General features: G+C 34.5%; 1 pseudogene across 1 annotated transcript; it reads right to left on the reverse strand.

Moving 5' to 3' along the window:
* Positions 1 to 1,809: 1,809 nt before the first annotated feature.
* On the reverse strand, positions 1,810 to 5,469 carry LOC114263101 (G2/mitotic-specific cyclin-1 pseudogene; annotated as a pseudogene). The gene is made up of 2 exons (XR_014345574.1): positions 2,804 to 5,469; positions 1,810 to 2,707 (listed from the first exon to the last, which is right to left on the reverse strand). The product of XR_014345574.1 is annotated as a G2/mitotic-specific cyclin-1 pseudogene (transcript).
* Between the last annotated feature and the right edge of the window lie 531 nt (positions 5,470 to 6,000).

The raw sequence follows: 6,000 nt of genomic DNA on the forward strand, positions 1-6,000 counted from the left end.
TCTCACATTTTTTGCTACTAAAATTTTAGTCGACAAAAGTTTTTTTAGTAAATTATTTCTTCTCTCTTACACCTTCCCTTGAACAAACCCATTTCCTACTCTCTACAAATTTGTTGTCTCTAGTAAATTAAAAAATATATATTTAAAAAAGAAAAAGAAAAAAAAGAAAGACGAAGAAGCATGTGTATGTAATGCATGGGTATGGCAAATGAAGGTAGTGTCTAAAATGTATGTTATGTTCACCTTTTATACCACCATGTCATCAAGTCCCATGCTTCTATCTTTTTCTGATTAAAAAGAATTAAAAAAATTATGATTGTATATGCAAAAAAAACCAAAAATAGTATACCAAATGTCAGGAATCTGGGGATAAGTGACAACTTCATTGTTAGCTAGGCTTCTTTTTTTCCCTTGCTTGTTGAGTGGAGAAACTGTAAATTAAAGTAGCTTTAATTGCCTTGGAATTCCATGATATCTCCCACTACATACATTTCAATTTATACACACTTAATATACACTTGATTAATCAGGAAACGTATCAGTATTAGATAAAGTATAATGATATTAAAAATATCAAATTATAGTTGTGGTTTTTTTTTTTTTCTAAATCATCAGTACCAGAGTTTTTTAGCCCAACTAGTAAGCTTAGATATGGTGATAATGTTATTATTTATAGTATACCTTCAACAATACTAAAAACCACAACAGCTATGAACATAACCTTAGTTTGAAATGAATCATGTAAACTTTGTATTCTTTGTTTGCACGTGTGATTTATCTTTTGTGTGTTTGTTTTTTTTTTTTTTTTTTTTTTTTTTGGTGTTTCGTGTCATCAATCCTATTTAAGTATCATGAATTCCTAACAAACATATACTATAAACACAAATTATTTGGCAGAAAAGTGAATGGAATTCTTGTGGAGTGTGGGCTCATCCAGCAATACTGCATTTTGTACTTTTCTATAATAATTGGTGTTTGTATTGTTACTGAGATTTGAAAGGAGCATTCCATTGCTTCATAATCAAGGTCTGACATGGATGATATAGATCAATGAATAATGGAGGATGGAGCTTTGAATGTTAGGTATTAACCTGAGAGATAGAGATACATGCTTGTCTGCAATCCAAGAGGCCAAGGCTCATAGGAGTGTTTTGAAAAGATAATTAAAAAGTTAATTTTTCGAATTTTTTTTGGAAAAACATGTAAAAAAATATAAAAGATAATGTGACTCAAAATAAGTTAAAAGTTGACTTTTGACTTTTAACTGTATTGCCAAATTGGCCCATAGACAACAGTCATGGGTCAGCTCACTGGCTAAGGAGTGTATTCATTGAAATGAAACCATACAGAAAATTATTCAGTGTCTATGGGTACCATGTGTTGACCAATCAGTAAACGTCACAATCCCTTGTTGTCCCCTCAATTATCAATACAAATTTGTAGATCTCATTGATTTTGAAAAACACAATTATGTCATGATCTTATGTCATAAAATTTTGTTGTCTCCTCAAATACCAACACAAACTTACGCACCTCACTTTTTTCACGGATCACATCTGATTTCGAGCACCAAGTAGTCATGCCGTGCCCTTTGGGGCATGGAATAACTTCTCCACCTTTATTGCTTGAGGGACCAACTGTGAGCCCCTTCTCTGCACTCATCTAGCTTATGCCTCACAAAATTCCACAGTTAGTTCTCAAAAAGTTCTTCCTCTAAATGAAAACAAATGGCAAAGCTACAAATTCTACATTGTCATTCACGTGCATGGCACAGTACAATAAAAAGAGACAGAGAGATAGAGAGAGATATGAAAAAACAAATATATAAAATTGTATTGATGAATCCAAATACAATACGTGTGGAACACACCATATATCAGTATGTACACACACTTAACACTCAGTAGTTTATAATTACATGAAAGCCATCTTTTATTCTCCTCTTCTTTTGCTCTCCAGTTGAAGCAATGATGTGTGGCCTAAGAAGATCATGACAAGCTTGACTATAATATCCCATGATGAATAACATAGCTCAAACTTCAAAGTTTCAATCTTCAACACCCTTTAATTTTTAACTAAACCATTGATTTTCTCTCCCCTCTTTTAACCCCAAATCCTCTACCATGATCCCACCATCTTCTCCCTTTCATTCAATCATCCATACCAACTTTGAATTCAATCACCCACTTCTTTCACACTCCATGACTCTTCCACTTTAAACAATCTCTCTCACTTTCTCACACAAAAATTATATATGTACCAAATCCTCTTCCCTTGGGAATCTGCAAAGCCAGTAATGAATGGCGATGCCCACCAAAAAACACCAAAAAAAACTATAACAAATCTCTCCAAGCTTCAATACATACAAGACATTATATACTAATAATCTACACCAATCAAGTCAATTAATTTTTTCCTTTTTTTTCTCAAAACTCTCCGAAAAATATTGACGATTCTAGACAACTAGGACCACCATTTTCTTTTGTTTTATACCTTAATCAGAGCTCCCTTTGTCATCATCTACCCACAAGCTTTTATTTAATTTTCTCCTTTTAAAAGATGATAATGAAGATGAGGATGATGAGTCACCCGGCCTGATGCTGACCTGAGTCATCACTCGGAGTTGTGGTAACACTTTTGGAGCCTTTCTTCCCTTATTATCAACAATAATTTCCTGCATCAACTGGTAGCAGCTAATGATTTTCTCCTGCAAAAAAACAAATATTTTCCAAGTTGGCATATATTCAAATAGATTTACTATTTTTTTGTATGCCCAACCTAAATCATAATAAAATGTTCTTACTTTCCGAAGTCCTTCACACCATGATTCAGCATGTGCAGGATTGACAATAGACAAGTTTGGAATATCATGGGCTGCACATAGAATAGTTGCAGCAGCAATGCATGACGACCAGTACTCAAGAAAACTAGCCTCTGTTCACATCATCATAACATTCAACATCTTAGTGTATATTGAAATTTAGTCTGAAAATTCAAAAAAGAAAAAGAAAAAAGAGTGTATAGTGTGTGTGCCACTCGCAGGTTTTACTCCATTGCTTAAACCCGTAGAGTGTACATTGAGCAGTGTAGATCGCTGCAGCAGCCAAGAAAGATGGCGCGAACTTGAGTGTCTCATACTCCACAAGGCAGAGCTCCATCAGGAAGAAAGATAAAAGCTCAAGCTTCCGGTTGGATTGAGCAGCCTTAAAGGTATCTTCTCATAAAAACATACAGGGTTGGAACTGGCATGTGGAACTGCAATGCATTAAGCATTAATCTCTCCATTTCAAGAACTTTTTTCCTAGTGTAGGCCTTATCTGAAATGAAAAGCAAATCATCCACAACAGGTACTAAAACTTCCTCATATTTGCACGCTAAGAGCATTGCGACCAAACCAACCAACTGTAGCTTCTTTCGCGCCACTCCTTGTTGAGCTAAAAACCGATCTGTAATATTAACAGTCAGAAATAGCGTCTCATCCCTCAGTTCAAACTTGTGGTGTACCTCAACAAGCCAGTCAATTAGTATTGCCCTCATCTTCTCATTGATGTCAGGTTGTTGTGACATGTAGCTTGGTGAAACACCGCTACAACTCTCCATTTTTCTATAGTAGGCATAGACATCGTGGACATATTCGACTAATGCTAGTGGATTCTTGGCGTCACAGCTGTCAATATCCATAACGGGCTCTTCAAATATATCTTCCATTTCAACTTCCATCTGTTCCTCTTCATCCGGGACTGCTTCTGTTTGTTCCAAGGACATTGGAACTGGGGGGTCTGTAGCTTCCTTATGTTCCTTATCTATTACTGGACAATCTTCCCAGACTCTGAAGCTTTGAACAGATGATGAATCGGGTTTCTTAGTTTTCTCCAGACAATTTTGTTGTGTGCTCGCAATCTGTGCCGCAAATTTCCTTGTGATTGGTCTATGAGCTGGCTGAGGATGTAACTTATCACAAATTTCATGGGTTTCTGACAAGACTTTCTTGTTGACAACACAAGGGTAAGGATGAGCTTGAGCTAAATTTTGATTAATCATGCTTACAGCTCCACGGTTGGGCCTAATCTCCACCCCAAACCTTCTGCTACTCATTTCTTGTAAGTTTATGGGTTTAATCAAAGTGGGGTTGTTCTTGTTCTCATCAGATATAACCATTTTCTTTGGTTAAATTACCTGAAAATATAGATCTCTCCCTCTTCAACAACCACACAACCTACTACCTATCAAACACTTCACAATAGACTCCAAGGTAAAAAAACCCTAAATCAACAGACTCAGCTTCTCCCTCATATAGTGTTAAAAATCTCATCATTTCATAACTTTTATTCTATTATTAATACCTTGTAGATTTTCTAATTTAGGCCTTAGTCCTATCAAATTTTGGCATTTCATTGTCTCCAAGGTATCTCATAAACCATTTTACAGCATCTCCAACCTTTCACCAATTTTTTCAACTAATTTGATTTCAAATTTGAGTAAAAAACACTTGATTTTATATGAACTACTAAAATCCTTTCATTAAAATCTTTTTAAAAACCTTCCTCTTATCCAAAATTCCCCTTTTCATCAAATTTGATCATGAAAACCCATCTCCAATGCTTCATTTTTTTTCCCCATCAAATTCAGATTTACTTTATTGGTTCTCAATTTGCTAAAAAAATAACTCTCCCTTCATGAGATTTAATGAAATAATTAGAGATAATTTTTTAACACTTTTGATGAAAAAAAAACAAAAATAACTAAATGGGTATTCAACTAAGTCACAGTAACATCAAAATATCCATTCGTTTCTCACTTTCCACAATTCCCAAATAATTGCTAAAGGTAATACATCCCAAACCACTGTAATTTTCTTTCTAATAGGAAAAACAAGCCACCAAAAGAACAATTGTTACAAACATAAACAGATTTCAATAAACAAATAAAAAATTACAGTCTCATATCAGTTACATGAGTACCCACGCATCAGATTTCACACACTCAAGCCAAATTTCAAGTAAATACACATCAGATTTCAACCGATTCAATTCATATTTTCCTAATTTTATAAACCAACCTAGTGAGTTCACAATGGTGAAATGGGCAGTTTCGATGAAGGGGATTTCAGTCTAGGGTTTCATAGAATGGAGATGGAGGGAGAGAAACAAGTTGCAGCGACAGAGAGAGAGAGAGAGAGAGAGAGACATACCTTGAGGTTTGAGGGCGAAGAAAGCTCCGAAGTCGTGTCTGAAGAAAGCTCCGAAGTCGTGTCTGAAGAAGGCGAAGAGGAGCTTCGGAGTCGTCTCTGAAGAGAGCTCCGAAGTCGTGTCTAAAGAGGGCGAATAGGAGCTTCAGATTGGTCTGAAGAATAACAGTTTTGGGAAAACAAAGTGAAGAGGGTTTGTGGAACATACAACAATCCATGAACAAATTTGTAACCGGTTGAGTGGGTATTCAATATTTTCAACCAAATTATTTGATGGTTGAGATTAATTTATAAATATCTAATGGTTTAAAATAAATGTGTACATGATGTGCACTATTTAATAAGGTGCACATCTTAACAGTTCCCTTATAATTAATAGAAAATATCAAAATCACGTAGTATCCTCTTAACATGTAATAAATTTTCGCATTTATGTCACTTCCCGCATAATATGTTACGGTGCAACTATTTTTTCATTAAAAATTTAAAAATAAAGAAATTGATTAAGAAAATAAATATAATCTGATTCTAATTATTGATTTCCTTCCTCGTGTTAAATTGCCTAGACAGACCCCAAAAAAAAAAAAATTAATAATAATAATAATTAATTACAATATCTTCATCATATATGATCAAATTAAAGGAACTCATCGTATCCCAAAAAAAATAACGAATCATATTAACAGTCTCTATAGTTTAAACTTGTATTACTTTCACCACAACAAAATGCACATTTGGCAACTACTTTTGGCGACCAAAAAATTTTTAGTCGCCAAAAGTCCAATTTTTGGCAACTAAAAATTAATTTTGTC

The sequence above is a fragment of the Camellia sinensis genome, chromosome 1, assembly GCF_055761805.1.
Source record: "Camellia sinensis isolate YWXY chromosome 1, ASM5576180v1, whole genome shotgun sequence".
Classification (NCBI taxonomy): domain Eukaryota; kingdom Viridiplantae; phylum Streptophyta; class Magnoliopsida; order Ericales; family Theaceae; genus Camellia; species Camellia sinensis.